The following is a 19005-nucleotide window of genomic DNA, read 5'->3' on the forward strand; positions in this document are numbered from 1 at the left end:
GGGCCGAGGATTTAGCTCAGTGGTTCCGCTGCCTGCCTCGAAAGCCCAAGGTCCTGAGTTCGATCCCTAGTACCAAAAATAAATAAATAAATAAATAATAATAATTGACTATGTCTTGTGATGAAACTTTCATGAAACATTCACCAAAACCCCTAAGGGACAGGAACACATATGAAGCCGCCCAGCTGGGGGAGCCACACAGCAGGAGGTGGTACAGCCCTAACTCCAGCAGACAAAGCTCCTGAAATCAGGATGCTCCCAAACCTCACCTCTGTCCTTCTCCATCCAGCAGTTCATCAATATCCTTCATAATGGCCTTTGTAATAAACCAGAAAACATAAGTAAAGGTTTCCCTGAGTTCTGTGAACTATTAGAGCAAATTCTGGAACCTGGGAATGGGTGGTGGGAACCCCTCATTTGTAGCCACGTTAACAGAAGGTGGGTGTCCTGGGCACAGGTATTAGTCAGCCTTCTGTTCATATAATGAACCTCTGAGATGAGCAACTTCTGGAGTGAAGGTTTACTATGGCGAACAGGACTAGAGGTTTCAGTCCACCATTAGCTGGCCATCTGGCTTTTGGGCCTGTGTTGAGGCAGTGTATCCTGGCAGGAACAGGTGGTGAAGCAAAACCACTTACCTCATGGCCAGGAAGTGGAAAAACATGAGTGCCGGAGTCCAGCTCCAGCGGGTTCAGGTCCTGAGAGAAGGTGTGGAGTTGGCGACAAGAGAATGAAACAGACACTGAGTGGAGGGTCGGCAGCTCAGCTTGCCTGTCTGAGTTATACCGAAATCACTTTACTTATATATGTTTTGATTACACAAGGCTTTGGTAAGCATGTGGGTCCATACACAGTGTGTTTTCATACAGAGTTAAGGAAAAGCTGATAGCATCTAAAAAACCATTTTAGACCACCCAGTTCTAAGTACTCCTCTGGGTGCTACATGAACTCTTGCTAATTTATCAGATTTACATTTGAGGAACAAGAAGCATTTTAGAAAGGTCAGGCTACCTCATTAGGCCAAGTTTCATCAGATCTCATTGTTGTGTGCCCTGCGGGTGTTGGCCAAGGGTGACCAGGTGCCAGACAGTGGGGCACCTGCGTCATGAATTTGTTGATGTCCCAATTTCCCTTTGTACAGTCAGGGCATATGGATGTCACGTCCCCACTACTCACGGAGGTATGAGTGAGGGGCTTTCCTGTAAATGGATTTACAATTTCTTCCTGTAATCCCGGCCTAGTAACCATTTCCGAAGTAATGACTTTTATCCTTTCAGTGATTTCCGGGGAGTACAGCACCAAGGTAATTACTACCGAGGAAAGCGAAAGCAAAAGACGGAGTCCTGGTTTCAGCCATAGTCTCTGTTTCACTGGAGCTGTGTCAAGCAGCGAGATTGTGACCGTGGCCTGCACCACATGAGGAAGAGCTGGGGTCCTGAAGTCCTCTTCAGGAGCATGTCCCCAGGAACCTGAGACCTCCCACCAGGCCTGACCTCCTAATGGCTCCATTTCCTCACATTAGAGCCACCCTAGGGACAAGACCTTTAATAAATGTCCCTTTGAAGCCATGCGTGGTGGCACACCCCTATAACCTCAGCACTTGAGAGGCTGAGGCAGGAGGTTCACTTTGATTTCAAGGCCAGTCCCCACTACAAAGTGAGATCCTATTTCAAAAAAATAATAATAATAAAAAAATAAATGTCCAAAAAAATAAATAAATAAAAATAAAAATAAATGTCCCTTTGAGAGACATTTAATTTAAGATTGAAACTATAGCAGCATCCAATACTTCCACTGAGTGTCTCAAGGCAGGGAAAGCCTTGTGTCAGACCCTGACCTGTGCATCGGTGCTGGCTCCAGGTAGCTAGTGTCAGAACTGAACTAAATCAAGGGACACCTAGTTGCTGTGTGCCAGAGAACTGGACAACTACTGAATGAGAAAACCCACACATTTGGTGTCAAAAGTGTTGAGAAAAAAAAAAGTGTTGTCAAAAGTGTTCTCTTTCACATTCTTTTGGGATTAGTGCCCTCCTAAAGAGACTGCAGGCATTTAGATCCCTCTTTCCTCTTGTGGACATACCTAGGAAGTGGTGGCTCTGCTCAGGAAGCTGCCCTCACCAGACATCAGATGTGCTGACACCTTGACCACCGGCTTCCCAGCCTCCAGAACTGTGAGATGCAAAGCTCCAGTGTTTCAAGGTCTCTCGGTTGCAGTATTTTGTTACAGCAGCCCAAGCAAACTAGGACACACTATTCCACCTTGTCTGTATGATGCAAGAGCCTTCTGGGCTATGAGATACAGATTTTGGATTTTGTCCATGGTTCCTGGGTAGTACCCCCTCCCCCAGGTGGATCATAGGAACTGCAGCCCGCTCCACCTCTTTCTGATAATGTCATCGGGTTGCTCCTTCTAAACATGGCTTGCCAAATAAACAAACATTACAGAGTTCTGGGTTGATTGCCTCTCCTTCTGAAGTTAGATTCTGGATTCTTCTTGTCTCAAACAAAGAATTTAACAAAATGAGCAAAAGGCAGTGGTAAAGTTTATTTGAAAAATTAAAAATGAAGAGTAAGAGAGAAACTGACTCTGCAGAGTGCACTTCGATCTAGTGAAAGAGGCAAAAGCAAAATAAAAGCATACCCTGGAGGAAGAAAGGCAGGCTGTCATGAGGAAAGCCCTGATAGAGCACACTTCTTGGTGTCTGTGTCCTTTTGTACTGTCCATATCTCAAGGAAACTGGTGAGAACTTCTACCTATGTGTCTGGAGAGCCGGTGCTAGGATCCCACCTCAAGGCTGATGGCAGGTCTAGGCCATCCTTTTGAAAACCTGCTCAGAAGTCCATGTGCAGGGCTTTGGGAGCTGTTCAGCACATATGTTCTGGGATCTTGTAATTAACAGGTCACATCTACTTCCCCAGCCAGCTTTCTCAGACCCTAAGCTCCTATGTCAATAAGATCTCAAGTGTGGAAGGGCACTGTCTCATGCCCTGGAAGAAGGAACCTATAGAGGCCAAGAAGAATCTAGACAGACCAGCCTGCACGCGTTTCCCCACCCAGTCTATTAAGTGTTAGATACACAATAAAGTTTCCATAAAACCCCCAAGGACAGGATTTGGGGAGCTTCCAGATGACTGAATGTGTGAGAGTTGCCAGAGGATGGCACCCTCAACAGGGCATGGAAACTCCATGTCCCTTCCCACACCTCACCCCATGTAATTGATTCATCTGTGTACTTTTCCTTTATTATAAACGAGTAAATGCCAGATGGGGTAGTGCATACCTGCAATCCCAGCACTCAGGAGGCTGAGGCAGGAGGATTGCCATGAGTTCAAGGCCAGCTTGGGCTACATAGTGAGGCCCTGTTTCAAAATCAGTCAATCAGTCAATCAATCAACCAACCAACCAGTAAACATTACAAGTTTCCCTGAATTCTGTAAATTAACTGAATCAGAGGAGCCAAAAGTTGTAAGTATCCAGGGCCAGGGATTAGCTCAGTGGTACCGCTGCCTGCCTTGCAAGCGCAAGGTCCCAACTTTGATCCTTGGTACCAAAACAGAAACAAAAAACAAAAGTTGTAAGCATCCAATTACACCTGGTCCTCAGAAGCACAAGTGAAACAATCTGGAGGCTGTGACTGGCATTGGCCGGGGCGGGGTGCCTTGGGGACTGAATCTCCTTGCACAGAGGGTCAGGGCTGAGAGTGCTGACTGCCGGCTTGCTGGTGGGGAGAGATCCTGACAGCTTCTGAGGTCCTGGGAGTGCCTGTGTTGGTTCCTGGGGTGTGAGAACAGAGGAAAAACTGTTTTTCTATGCAGATATCCTCCATCCAGCCTCCCTGCCTCCTCTCTACTCCCTCTAGTCTGTTCTTTTTCTCTTTGTTTTTATTAGTTTTTTTGAAAGAACTTCTCGCTACATAGCTCAGGCTGGCCTCAAAGCAATCCTCCTACCTCACCCTCCTGAGTGCTGAGATTACAGACATATACCACCATGCCTGATGTTTTGTTTTGTTTTGTTTTGTTTCTCCAGTTTGTTCTGAGTAATCTTTCCAAAACGCAAGTCTGTTCCCTCCCTGGCTTGAACCCAGCTTAATGGCTTTCCTTTCCCTTAAGGGTGGATAAACTCCAAAAATGTTGAGTGTGTCTCCTTGCCATAATTAAGTTTTTATTTGGCCTGAGAAATCTAGAGAATGAAAGAGACAATTTTCCAAGACAAGCCAATGAGTCCCACAGTGAAGTTCCCTTTACTCTAATCTTTCTATCCTTTTTTTTTTTTTTTGGTACTGGGGATCGAACTCAGGACCTTGTGCTTGTGAGGAAGGTGGTGGAACCACTGAGCTGAATCCTGGGCCCTCTATCCTTTAATCCTTATAAAAAGCAACCTGAGGCTGGGGATTTGGCTCAGTGGTTTCACTGCCTGCTGCGCAAGCGGAAGGATCTGAGTTCGATCCCTGGCACCAAAAAAAAAAAAAGTAACCTGAAGTACCCTGCTGTTAAGCAATCAGTTATTTTTCCTGTCTTTCTGGCTCACTGTCCTCACATTACAAGGAAAGTGACTTTGAAAGTGTTAGTCTGCTTTTTACTCTTTGTTTCTATTTTCTTCAGTCCTTCAGCACCTCCTCTGCTCAGCTCAGTGGAACACTTACTTATTCTACTTTATAGATTGAAGTGTTGTCCAGTTCTAGAATCGCAAAATAAAACCAATTAATCTCTGAAAGAAATCATTGCAACTTTGTCTTTTGACACTACTTATCAAATGATTTGCAAACATTTTCTCCTATTCTGTGGGTTGCCTTTCCTCTCTGTTGATTGTGTCATCTGATGCACAGTTTTTAATTTTGATGTAGTTCAATTTACTTATTTTTATTCTGGTTGCCTGTAATTTTGGCGTCATATCCAAAAAATCACTGCCAAATCCAACGTCATGAAGATTTTCCTTGTTTTCTTCTTAGAGTTTTGCAGCTGTAGCTGGGAATACTCTTAAATCCCTCTGTTCTGGCCTCACTCCACTCTAGGTTTGTTCATCAATGGCTCTTGTCCAGGAGCTGCATTCTTGCTGCCTTAGTAATGTCACCTCAGGTCTCACACAGCACCGCTTCCCCTCACGGCCCTGTCCACAGTGTAGTGAGGCTTTAATGTGCTGGGCATTTTCCATCTTGAAGACAGTGGCCTGTCCTGTTCTCGCCAGTACATGCAGCACTTGGTTGGTGCCCTGTACGTTATAGTTGCCGCAGTCTTTCAACGTTTTCTAAGAACCTCCCAGGCAGAATGAACTGGCCGCTCGCTGATCAGGCTCTTGGTGTGGACTTGCTTGTCTGCATGGTCATGCAAAGGATTTGGTTGAACACACAGCAGGGCTTTGTCTTTGTCACCTATGATTGTAACCAGTCCCCTCTAGCTCTCAAGTTCTTGTTTTGGGGCAATGAAGATTGAAGCCTACAAAACAGCACTGCAAGGGCCGGGGATTTAGCTCAGTGGTTCTGCCGCCTGCCTCGCAAGTGGAAGGTCCTGAGTTTGATCCCCAGTACCAAAAAAAAAAACCCCAGCACTACAGCAAGGAGTGGGGAATGACTGAGTGTATGTGTAACAGAAAGAACAAAAGGAAAAGCTCCCCACTTGTTGGGGAGGGGTTCTGTAAGGCAGACACTGTAAATGTTTAAATCCATTGGCTTTTTTTTTTTTTTTTTTTTTGAGACAGGATCTCACTATATAGTTCAGCCTGGCCTTGAACTCAGTATGCAGCCCAGGCTGATCTCAAACTCACGGCAATCCTCCTGCCTCAGCCTCCCTAGTGCTGAGATTACAGGATCACAGGTGTGCACCACCATGCTGGGCTGCCCATTGGCTTTTTTTTTTTTTTTTGTACTGAGGATCCAACTTGGGACTTTGCACTTTCAAGACACCCAGCAGAACCACTGTCCTAAATCCCCGGCCCCACCTATTGGCTTTTTTTTTTGGTACTAGGGATTGAACTCAGGATCTTGAGCTTGTGAGGCAGCAGGTGGAGGAACCACTGAGCTAAATCCCTGGCCCAGTCCATTGGCTTTTGATGTAGTTTGTGGTAGAGGTGAATGTGACAGAATGTGGGATGCTCCTGGTTTTAGGTGGGCTTTTGAAGTCCAGAAAGCAAGCTGCTTCATTTGCATTTTACTTCCTTCAAGGCTTCTCCCATCTGTTTCTTTTTTTTCCAGGTACTGGGGATCGAACTCAGGACTTTGTACTTTCGAGGCAGGCACAATGCCACTGACCTAAATCTCCAGCCCTCCCATCTGTTTCTTGCATTCCACAAGGACCAGATAGTCAGTTTGCTTAAGTTCATTATTTGGGCCCTCTGATATGTTAACTCACATAAGACAGACTTTAGTTTACTTCTGGTTAACTATTCAGGACCTGTACTCTATCTGCCTACTTTCCTCTATCTTCTGGCTTCAGTGTCACCAAAAACACACACTAGATATAGAGCAGACCCTAGTGACTGGTCAGCTGAAAGGCTGCTCTAATAGACACTTCTTTCTGCTCCCTGAAAAATGGCACCTGTCCCTCCACTGCAGTTTACCCAATGTGATATATGGATATATGTTTTCTCAGAACAATACCAAGTCAGGCCAGGTACAGTAGTCCACACCTGTAGTCCCAGCTACTTGGGAGGCTGAGACAGGAGGATCACTAGAGCCCAGGAATTCAGGGACAGCCTGGACAACATAGTGAGACTCTATCTCTTTAAAAGCAAACAAACAAAAAGAATGCTTAGTCAGGCAGAGTACAGAATAGATTCCTCATATGCAAGTAAAAGTATCTCTTTGTATACTGAAAATTGTATTTTACTGCTCTTCGCACACACTTGAAGGCTCAATACCTATATATAATTAGCAGTGAACAGACAACAGTGTCATAGTAACTGTCAACTGACCAGCTCAAACACAACCTAAGAACAAAAAGTGGGGCTGTGCAGTGTTCACCTAGCATGCATGAGGCCAAGTTCTATCACCAGCATGCACAGGGCTGGGAATGAGGGGTGAGAATACAAGATATAAACAAGCCAGAGAGTACACCAAAAGTCCAAGGACAAATATGCCACCACTGTGGGCCTTTGGTGTCACTGGCTGTCCAGGATTGCAGATGTAGGGAGTTGGTCATCATATTCAGGTTACTAGGAGACAGACTTTTCACCCTCTATGGAGGCCCCAGAGCCAAAAGTCATTTTCCCAGCATCCCTTGCAGCTGGCGGGGCACACACTGCAGGAGAGCTGGGAAAACCACTATCCCCTTAGACTTTAGTTTGGGGCTAGGGAGGCAGGTGAGAAAGTAACAAGAAGAACTTTCATCCCAGGAACAGCAGCAGCCTCCAGTGTCCAGGGCCAGTGGTGCTGGCGGACCTGGCCACGAATCTGTGTTCTTCAGAGCCTGAGCCAGGTGTATCCTCAGCAGGCCAGCTCTACAGTGAGCTTTGGCCCCTCTCCCCACTGCAGTTCCTCATCTCAGCTTGCTCCCTAAACCTAGTCCTGCAGCCTTCCAGGCGATTCTAGGATCTACCTATAGCCTTATAATAAAGTCCCTTTCTTCTGAAATCCACCACAGTTGGTTTCTGTTGTTTCCAACTAACAACTCAGCCTGGGAAAAAGGCTCCAGGCAGAGGTGGAGGCCTTTGGTTCTGGTCTTGCGAAGCTGGTGGCCTAGGCGAGCCTCAGGCCCACTCTGCTTAGGGACCTCCTCTGAGCAGGACTCTGAGGCAGAGGCAGAGGCTGGGAATGGTGGTCCTGGGCAGAGGGCGCAGGCTGTAGCAGCTGCTACCTGGAATGCAATTCCCAGTCCCAGGCCCAGGCCCAGCAGGGGTGATCACTTTCCAGGTGACTCAGCTGAACTCTAGAGTGTACCCTAGAGCTCAAGGACACCGCTGGAGCAGAAAAATTGACAAAAAGAAATCAGGAGACTCAGGTTCTAGGTATTTGTCTTTTGTATGGACCTGCTGTATCTCTCCGAATCTAGGTGTTTTCACCTGCGAAGTGAGGATCACAGTATCACTACGGGAGCTACAGTGAGAACTAAGTAACACTGTAGGGCTGGGGTGTCACTCAGTGGTAGGGCACGTGCCTAGCATGCCTGGGACTCTAGGTTTCATTCCTAGCATGTATTCATACAGCAGCAAGTAGGGTGCCTGGGACAGAAGAGAGGCCCAGTAAGTGACAGCCTTCTTGTCACTATTGGTTGTTGTCAGTCCTCTTAGGAAATAGCTGTGAAAATTTGGATGTGCCCCTAGTTTTTCAGCCTTTTTTTTTTTTTAAACAACAGATAACAACACTCCCTCCCTGGTTTTTTGGGAGACTCAGAGAAGGTAAAACACAAAAGCCATGTAATCTAAATGAAAAGACGGATCAAGAAGAGATGAACTAAAACACAAAATTAAAAAATAATGAGACATAAATTACCATGGTGCCATGCACTGATAGTCCCAGCTACCCAGGAGACTGAGGTAGGAGGAGAATCGCTTGCATCAAGAGTTGAAGACCAACCTACATAATAAGATCTTGTCTTAAAATATATAGGATCTATATAGATCATATATAGATCATATTATATGTCATATATAACTATTTTTTATATATATATATATCAGGCATGGTGGCACATGCCTGCAATTCCAACACTCGGGAGGCTGAGGCAAGGAGGAGTGCCATGAATTCAAGGCCAGCCTAGGCTATATAGTGAGTTCAAGGCCAGCTTGAACTACATAACAAGACCCTGTCTCAAAAAAGAACAAAAACAAAACAAAAAAGGTAGAAAGAAAAGAAATACATAAAGTGCTTACTGTGTGCCAGGCACCAAGCATAGTCTGGAGAGATGATGGTCCAAAGACAGAGCTGCATAATACCAAGAAAAAACACTTGTAGCCAGGGATTTAGCTCAGTGGTTCCGGCTCCTGCTTCGAAATCACAAGGTCCCGAGTTCAATTCCTGGTACCAAAAAAAAAAAGAAAGAAAAAAACCCCACATAAATGTGGGATGCTCGATGACAGGAGCCCATGCAACGTGATAGGGAACAACACAGAGGAGGGAATGTCAGTGTGGATGGAAGGAGGAGAGGCAGGCCTTGGTAGAACTGGACCCAAATTACAAGTGCAATTATAAATTTATTATACAGAGCTTGATTTAGGACAGAACCACTAAGTCCTGATAAAGTCCTGGTTACAGGCCAGGCATGGTGGTGCACAGCTGTAATCTCAGGAGGGTGAGGCAGGAGGATTGCTGCAAGCTTGAGGCAATCTTTGGCTACATAGTGAGTTCAGGGCCAGCCTGTCCCAAAACCCCCCCACAAAATAATAATAGTAAATTAATTAAACAGAAGAAAAATTACAATTGAATGTAATTATTATAGAAGGGGAATTAGAAGGGTTTTGAAACAAGTGGTAATAACTGATTCAGGCAAGATTCATAATAGATGTTAAAGTCACTGGGTGAAAGTGTGAGAAAACAGGATATTTACAGAGCTTCAAAATGTCTTTCCAGGGCTGAGATATGGGGTGGGGAAAGGGGACCAAAAATAGTCATGATATTTATATGTATGAATTCCCCAAAACATAATCATTATGTGCCACAAACATATGACAATAAAACATTTAAATGTCTCTCCACAGAATACTAATTACAAAGATAGAAAAGGAGGCTGGGAATGTAGCTCAGTGGTAGTGAGCTTGCCTAGCATGTGCAAGGTGCTGGGTTCCATCCTTGGAACGGCAAAAACTAAAACTAAAATAAAATAACTTCAGAGAAGCCTGCCAGACATGACCTCAGCCAAGCAACCCACGTCAGCATCACCAAGAGTGGCTGAACTGACATCGCATGCCTCCTGACGTGCACAAGGACGCAACATCATTTTCCTGGTTTTCCGGCCAAAACTGCATTGCCTGACTTTAATCATGAAAAAAAAAAATCCCTGGAAAATATTCTATATAACAATGAGCTCATAATAAAAAAATATTAATGCCATGAAAGACAAAGTCCAAGAAGTTGTTTCCATTAGAGCAGCCTAAAAAATGACAATGCACCATTTTGTCTTCAATTGGAAAAAACAATTGAAAGGACATTATTGAGTACTGGGGGGAAATCTGAATATATTGTATACGAGATAATGGTGTTGAATAGCTGGTAAACCTCCAGAACTAGATTATCTCACTGTAGTTAAGTAAGAGAAAATCTTTGTTCTTAGCTTATAAGGTAAAAGATCATTCTGGAGCTACTCAGGTGGCCAAAGTAAGAGAATTGTAAGCTGGAGGCCAGCCTGGGCCACTTAGCAAGAACTTGTCTAAAATAAAAATTAAAAAGGACTGGGATGTAACTATGGCAGAGCATCCTTGGGTTTGATCTTCTGCACTCAAAAAAAAAAAGGTCATCCTGTCTGCCACTTTATCTCAGGTGTTCAGTAATATTCTAAGTGTGCATGTACTGGGGAAGATAGCAAAGCACACATGGAAAAATGTCACCCACTGCAAATACAGGAGGAAGGTTTAAGGATGTTCATTGTACTGTACAAAAGGTTTAAAAGTTTTCCATAAAAGAAGTTTTCCATTTTTTTTTTTTTTTTGGTACTGGGGCTCAAACTCGGATCCTTGTGCTTACGCAGCAGGCGGTGAAACCACTGAGCTAAATCCCCAGCCCAATGGTTTTTTAATATAATTTCTGTGATACCAAGATTGGTAAGATAATGCATGAAACAGCTTGAATATAGCATATTTATGTTCCTAAAATAGTTAAGAAAACCAGAAGCCAGAGAGAGAAAAGAGGCTGCTATGATTTGAGTATGGTAAAAGAGTAGAGCTGGATATGGTGACACAGGCCTGTAATCCCAGCACTCAGGAGCCTGAGGCAGGAGGATCATTGCAAATTCTAGGCCAGCCTGCACTACATGTTCAGACCCTGTCTCAGGGAAAAAATAAAAATAAAAAAGAAAGTATGCCCCAAGGTATACTTTTTGTTTGTTTGTTTGTTTGTTGAGACAGAGTCTCACTGTATAATTCAGGTTGACCTTAAACTCATTGTGTAGCCCAAGCTGGCCTTGAACTCTGTTGTGGCGATCCTCCTGCCTCAGCCTCCCTAGTGCTGGGCCCCAAGGTATTCTTGTGTTAAAATTTAATTCCTATTGTGAGGTACTGAGTGTGTGAGAACTTAATTCTATTGTGTTTAAAGATGAGGCCTTTGGGAGGTAATTGGATTAGATAGGGTCATCAGTGTGTAGTCCCCATGATCGAATTCCAGAAATAAAGATAGAAGAAGACAGAGCAAAAGACACACACACACACACACACACACACAGCCAAGCACACACATGAACACACATGCAGTCACCCAGTCCCTGTTTCTGGCCATGTGACAGCCTGCACCACCAAGGGACTCTGACAGCATGAAGGATGTCCCCAGATGGGATTCCACAACCTTGCACCTGCAGAACCACGATGCAAAATAAAGCTTTTTTCTGAAACTCTGTGCTATCGTGTTTGGCAAAAGAAGACAGATAGCACAGAGGTCACGGAAAGAGGCCTTCAGCATGAGAGAAGAACAAGTGTGGCGGCTGCTGAGAAGGAAGTGGGGGTCCACCAGACATGGGGATGGGGGGACAGACTCAGCAGGAGGGAGGCTCTAGAGGAGCTCTGTCCAGGGATGTGGTGGGGAGAGAAGGGCAGGAGCGCCATCCATGAGGAGGGGGCAGACAAACTCTGGCCAAGGATGAGGACAGGGAGGCATAAAGAGAGGAGGGCCTCAGGGCAGGGCCCTGAGTTATTTGACCAATTGACTGAAGCGTAATTGAAGCTTAATGATGAAACCAGGCCTCTAAAAAGGAAAACAAAACAAAAGAAAACAAAACAAAACAAAAAAGGCCTGACTGGCCAGGCATGGCGGTGCATGCCTGTAATCCCAGCACTTGGGAGGCCGAGGCAGGATGATTGCCAAGAGTTCAAGGCCAGCCTGGGCTACATAGTGAGTTCAAGGCTAGCCTGAACTACATAACAAGACTCTGTTTCAAAAAGAAAAAAAGGCTTGGGCTGGGGGATTTAGCTCAGTGGTTTCGCTGCCTACTGCGCAAGCCAAGGACCCAAGTTCAATCCCTGGTACCAAAAAAAAAAAAAAAGCTTAAAAAAGGCCTGATCTTCCTTCAGTATCATGGTAGCAATTTTTTTGGGGGGGGGAAGGGTACTAGGGATCGAACTCAGGTCCTTGTGCTTGCAAGGCAGGCGGTGGAACCACTGAGCTAAATCCCCAGCCTGTGGTAGCAAATTTTAATAATAAAAGTATAAGAAGGCAGGAGAAAAAAATCATACTGGCAGACTTCCTTTCAGTATTTTTCCTACACATTTCCCAAGTCATTTCGGATCAGTGTCCTAAAAAACGCAAGTTATTTTAACTCTGGCTGCAAACCAAGAACAAAAAGGTTAAGTGCATTGAATTAATTTTTCAAGACAAAGTTATGGGATCTGAGGCTAATCTGCTGTTCTCAGGGTCTGATCCCTGTTGTTTTCCATTAACAGGTATGAGCACAGGTCTGGCTGACTCAGGTAATGACTCCTCCTCTTCAGTAAAGCTTCCTGCTTTACAACTTTTTCTTTTTCCACATTAAAATTCTGCATTCACCTGGTAACAAAAAACAAGTAGAACAGTGGAGATTACAATGAAAAACAGCACTGGTTCCCCATGGCCCATAATCCCACCTCGCCCCTCTCCCACCATCTAGAGACAATCCCTTTAACAGTTTTAGTTCTTGAGGAAGTTATTTACAAAATCCTAGTGTTTAACTCACTTTCTGTTCTTCTCAATGATGACTATATTTGTATTAATTTTGCAGTACTGGGGATCGAACCCAGGGGCTCCTTTGCACTGAGTTACATATATATGTATATATTCTTGATATTGTAGTTCAGGCTGGCCTTAAACTTGTAGAAATCCTCTTACTTCAGCCTCCCAAGTGCTCGGATTACAGACATCCCCAGATATATTAATTTTTATATTAATTATTTTGATTACATAGGTAAACTTCTATTTCTCCATCTATATTTTAAATTTTCTTGTTGGTCTTTTTTTTTTTTTTTTTTGGTACCAGGGATCGAACTCGGGTCCTTGCGCTTGCAAGGCAAGTGACGGAACCACTGAGCTAAATCCCCGGCCCTCTTGTTGGTCTTTTGAGATAGCGTCTCACTTTGTAGTTCAGGCTGAACTTGAACTCACTATATCTCAGGCTGGCCTCTGACTCATAGCAATTTTTCTGCCTCAGCCTCCCAAGTGCTGGGATTACAGGTGCATATCACCATGTATGGCCTTCTCCATCTTCTGTTGTCAGTGTATCTGGTGAGAGAAGCTAGTTTAGAATTCCTTTCTCTACTTCCACACGAAATCTCTCCTCAGTTTCACCTGTGCAAATGTTTAGATTGTGAGCCCTTGTGATCTTTTGCTGCAACTGCAACCAAGTCTTCCTGATTTTTCTACAGGGTGACTCTTAAAGTTGAAATCCGACAGGCAGTACTTACATTATGGCTGTGTAATGTGGGTTCAACTTAGGTCAAACAATGGGCTAGGAGTAGACTTTCTTCTCCACATACTAAATCCCATAATCCATGTGTCACTCCAAGGAGAACATATCAATTTTAGTATATGTGCTGCCAATCCAGCACTCAAGGGGAACGTATCAAGCCCTAAGGTTCTTAATTGAGACTGTATCAGTAAAATACAATCATCCTTTAAGATATCTTGTTTCTCATTTAAATCATGGATTTATTCTTCATCTTTAGAACTGAAAATTCTACTTCTTTTCTTTTTTGCATTTTGTGTGTGTGTGTGTTGTACTGGGGACCAAACTCAGGACCTTGTGCTTGTGAGGTAGGCGCAGGTACCACTGAGCTAAATCCCCGGCCATCCGTGGCTCTTTTTTGCATACTTTACCTATATCATATGCTATACTTTGAATATGGTTTATCCCTTGAAACTCATGTTGAAATTTAATCTTTATTATGAGATATCAAGAGGTGGCACCAGGTGGAAACTTTAAGAGGTGACTAGGACTCTGCCCTCATGCATGGATTAACATGTTCATTGATTAATGGGCTATCTCAGGTAGGTCTGCTATAAAAGCCAGTCTGGTTAGATCTCTCACGCATGCTCTGTCTCTCACCATGTGATGTCCTGTGCTGCACTGGGACTCTGTCAACAAGAAGGCCATCACTGGATTTGGCCCTCTGACCTTGGACCAGAACCATGGCATCAATTAAACCTCTTTTCTTTTAAATTACTCAGTGTGTGGTAGTGTATCATCAACAACAGAAAAGAGATGAAGATATATCTTTAATTTTTTCAAATTATCATTCATACCATTTATTCATTTCAAGCCCCTTTTCCCTCCTTCACCCCAGACTCACTCTAAGGCGTCATCCTGACACCTCTATTCACTGATCTTCTGAGTTAGAATCCACTGTTTCTTGGGCTGGAGGTGTAGCTCAGTGCTGAGTGCTTTCCTAGCATTTATAGTTCTTTTCTTTTTTTTTTTGGTACCGGGGATTGAACGCCGGTCCTCGTGCTTGCTGGCCAGGCGGTGGAACCACTGAGCTAAATCCCCGGCCCTTGCCTAGCATTTATGAGACCCCAGACTCCATCCTTAGCACCAAAAAACAAATCAGCTGGGCCAGGGATGCAGCTCAGTGGTTCCACTGCCTGCCTCGCAAGCGCAAGGTCCTGAGTTCAATCCCCGGTACCAAAATAAAAAAAAAAAAGAAATCAGCTTCTTAAATATTATTTTATCTTCTTCTTGATTTACTCCTACATTTTCTGAAATACATCCTCAATTTTTTTAAGAAAGGGTATGTAATGTGGAGATCAACTCTGCACCTCAGAATCAGGGTTTGTCTTTATCCTACTGGTACACTGAAGAATAGTCTGTCTGGATACAGATTCTAGGCAGAAAAATCTTTTCCCTCAAAACCATGCAGGCATTATCCCATTCAGTTTTCTAGAATTCATTGTTATTGATTAAAAGTCTATAGTCATTTTGATTCTTTCCATGCATTTTCTTTAAAAACTACAGATCTCATTCTTAACATTCTGAAATTTGTAGGTACGGACGATTTTTCATTCATTTTTTATCTTGAGCACAAACTAAACTAATTCAGAATGAAGATACGCCTTTCAGTTCTGGAAATCATCTCATATTTTTCCCATATCTCATATTTTTCTTCCTTCCATTTTATTTATTCTCATTTTCTGGGATTCCTAATAACTACTGCACATGGTCCTTTTAGACTGATCTTCTGTATTTGCTTTTTTTCTCTTTCATTTCTTTTCTTTTTTTTTTTTGGTACAGGGTTCAAACTCAGGACCTTGAGCTTTTGAGGCAGGTGGTAGCACCACTGAGATAAATCCCTGGCCCTGGCCTTTTTTTTTTTTCACACCTTCAGTTCTATCTTTTTATATTTTTGCACTGTATTTTCAGATTTTAAAAACCTTCTAGGGCCAGGGATTTAGCTCAGTAGTTCTGCCACCTGCCTCACAAGCCCAAGGACCCGAGTTTGATCCCTGGTAACAACAACAACAACAACAACAAACCTTCTATTGAGCCAGGCATGGTGGCACACACCTGCAATCCAGCACTTTGGGAGTCTGAGGCAGGAGGATCTCAAATTCAAGCCAGCCTGGGCAACTTAGTGACTTAGCAAGACCCTGAGAATATGAAAATAAAAAAGGGGTAGGGAGTGTAATGTACACCCTGTGTACACCCTGGGAGTGTAGTGTACACCCTGGGTTCCATCCTCAGTACAAAAACAAACAAACAAAAAACAAAGAACACCATCTGTATAGCCAAGACTTTCTCTCCTGGTGTACAATTTTATCATTGCTAGGGATTTAGCTCAGTGGTTCTGCTGCCTGCCTTGAAAGAACAAGGTCCCAAGTTTGATCCCTGGTACCAAAAAGAAAAAAAAATTTATCACTTATTCTCTGGGTTTCTCTTTGAGTAGAAATTCTGCCTAGAAACATCATAGATCACAACAGGGAAAGGTTTCAATTTCAGTAGGGAAGGGCTGATAGCCAACTTCTGGCCACCCCAAATTCTAGAATAAGGAATATTTATTTTATTATGGATGTCAGCATGCATTCTAGAAGTCAGAATTTCCCTCAGGAAATTGGTTCCATTTCTTTAGAGGCAAGATATCTGGTAGAAAATGCTTTTTGGTGAGGAAGGTGAGTGGGGTCGGGTCATCAGCTGGTGCTGCTCACCTATCTTGCAGACCTCCAACAATTCCAAGTTCCCACCCCAGCTCTCCACTCTCAGCAGCCCAAGCAAGTAGGCTTGGATGGCACAGCCCTCTTCATATTCTCTGTCTTTTTCCCTCTTTATTCTCTACTTTTATTTCAGTGGGATTTGAAGGAGTGTGACTGGCCTTGCAGCAGGGTTCGTTTTCTTTTCTATTTGTCCCATGCAGCAAGCATACAGATTGAGATGGTAATGGCTGATTCATCAAAGTTAGTGGAAATCTAAGAATTATTTACTGAATCTCAGGATTATATCTTTTTTTTTTTTTTGGTACTGAGGATTGAACTCGGGTCCTGGCGCTTTCGAAGCAGGCGGCAGAACCACTGAGCTAAATCCCCGGCCCTCAGGATTATATCTTAATACAGGGTGCTCATTCTTTTTTTTTTTTGGTACCAGGGATCAAACGTGGGACCTTGTGCTTTCAAGGCAGGCGGCGGCACCACTGAGCTAAATCCCAGGCTCATTAACACAGGGTGCTCATTCTTATCTCAGAGTTCTGGCTTCAAGAGCCCTGACCTCAGAGCTTCAGAGAGAGCTGGGAAACTGAGGGTGGAGACAGAGTTACTTCAAGAAAGAACAAGCTCCACTTCTGTGTAAGTCAGACTTTACCAGCTGGAGGGCTGACTGGCAACCTGAAGGGTTGGAGCTTAGGGCATGTACAAGCTCTTGTGGCTGAAAAAACAAAAATCAAGAAGTTTCTCAGCCCCAGAGCTGCTGGAAGCTTAAACCAGACTCCCTAGAGACTATATACTTTCTCTCGGTACCAGGGATCGAACCCAGGACCTTGGCACAGTGCTACATCCCCAGCCCCTGCACCTCATTCTTCTTTCCTTGACTTTTTCTAATTCTTGCTTAATATTTTTAGAAAAAATCCTTTCTAAGGGCTGGGGATGTAGTTCATTGTAGGGCACTTGCCTAGCACACCCAAGACCCTGGTCTTGATCTTAGTCCTGAAGTGGTGAGGAACGAAAGAGAGGCAAATTACGACACCCTTGTTTTGACTTCTTTGTAGCATTCCATGATGGAGGGATAAGCCTCGGGCTCTACTCCTGGCCTAACACAGGGATGAGTCTTAGGATTCTACTGAGTGCTGGGCAGACATGGCTTTGTCAGAAGGCTTGTGGGGAGGGACTTCAGATAGCTCTGCTGTGTTTGCCTAGCATGCAGATCTGTAGCACTGGGAAAAATAAATAAATAATAGGAAAAGAAAAATTACAATATTTAGCTGGTAATAGTGGTGTATGCCTGTGATCTCAACTCTAGGGAAGCTGAGGCAGGAGTACTGCTGTGAGTTCGAGGCCAGACTGGGCTATAGTGAGCTTAAGGCCAGCCTGGACTATGTAGCAGAAACACTGTCTTCAAAAAACAAAAAAGAATTATAGTATTTATGTTTTACAATGTTGGGGAGATAGACAATGCCCAAGTAATCAAATACATCATTACAAATTGCCATAACTAAGAAAAAAGGGCACATGAATAGAAACCAAGAGGAGTTGGGGATCCTAATTTTAAAAGATGACCTGAGGGCCAGGGATTTAGCTCAGTGGTGCCACCGCCTGCCTGGCAAGTGTAGGGACCCGATCCTCTGTACAAAAAAAAAAAAAGATGACCTGAAAAACTTCCTTGAAGTGACATAAGCTGCTCCCGCCCGCGGGGGCTCAGAGTATAGGGAATAACTGTGTTGAGACCCTGAAGCAGAAGTTAAAGTTCAGCAGGTGCTGGAGCCCAGAGGAAGTGAGTGAGAAGAGAGAGGTGAGGGAGGAAGGGCCCGGGCTGAGGGAGGAAGGGCCCGGGCTGAGGGACTTGCACATGCAAGTGCCCTCCCACTGAGCTTCACCCCCAGCCTCCACCCCCAATATTGCTTTCTACTGCTCTTCACTGTAAATGAGCAGACCATTACAGACTAAACGAACTTTTGAGGACCTTTCTGTTTACAAAACTGTTTCCATGGCAAAAAGGGCCCACTTTTACCAAATTCATTTACTGGACTCCTGTAGGTCTGCCTAGAGCTCCACTCGCTCTGCTGTCAGCTGAAATGGCGCCGCGTTCCCGAGCCAGGCCGTCGTGGGCACACGAGCAGGACGCGCCATTTCTCACCTCTGCCCTCTCTGGCTGCAAGACGCCGAAGTCTCCACCAACTTCGAACTGCTTTGCTGAAAGAAGTGAACACAATGGGGCTGGGGATTTAGCTCAGTGGTTTCGCAGCCTGCTGCGCAAGCGCAAGGGCCCGAGTTCGATCCCCGGTACCAAAAAAAAAAAAAAAAAGAAGTGAACACAAGACCTAAGTGAATAGATGTTCGCACGCTCTTTTCCAGTTACTTCCTGGAAAGAACAGTCTTAAATGCCGCTGATAAAATTGAAGTGCGTCTACAGTTGAGGAGGAGGAGGAGGTGGAGGTGGAGGTTGGACGGCCGTCCCCGCGAGGGCGCCGAGTGGGGCACAGTCCCTACCACGGGGGACGTGTGCTGGCTCCTCGGGTCGGAGCCCGCAGGCAGGGGCAGCCCCGGAGGAGTTGGGGCCCCGGCCCGGGTCACCTGGCACCCAGGCCTGGGTGGAGTTCCTGCTTTCGCACCCTCTCGATTGCCTCTGCGGGAAGGGCCACCAGATGCACAGTTCCATCGCGGCCGCCCTCACACGCACCGAACCTCCGCCCGCGGACGCCCGCCCGCCGAGGAGAAGCTCAGAGTTATCACACACAAACAGTGTCCGGCTTCCTGTCCTCATCCC

At 44.8% G+C, this 19005-nt stretch overlaps 1 long non-coding RNA gene across 7 annotated transcripts in view; it reads right to left on the reverse strand.

Moving 5' to 3' along the window:
• Positions 1-747: 747 nt before the first annotated feature.
• Positions 748-19005, reverse strand: part of LOC106010442 (uncharacterized) — a 41006-nt gene continuing 22748 nt past the window's right edge. Inside the window, exons 1-4 of one of the 7 annotated variants that reach the window (XR_015443228.1) lie at positions 18813-18993; positions 18250-18431; positions 8804-12617; positions 748-3775 (exon numbers count right to left, since the gene is read on the reverse strand). This is a non-coding gene — a long non-coding RNA (uncharacterized LOC106010442). Of the gene's footprint in view, positions 3776-8803; positions 12618-13208; positions 13326-18249; positions 18994-19005 lie in introns of those variants that run through there. The other 6 variants (XR_015443225.1, XR_015443229.1, XR_015443230.1 and 3 more) reach the window with 6 other exon arrangements.

This window comes from Heterocephalus glaber, unplaced genomic scaffold (genome assembly GCF_053883595.1).
Source record: "Heterocephalus glaber isolate CG9 unplaced genomic scaffold, H.glaber_assembly_v1.0 deba00001564, whole genome shotgun sequence".
NCBI lineage: Eukaryota > Metazoa > Chordata > Mammalia > Rodentia > Bathyergidae > Heterocephalus > Heterocephalus glaber.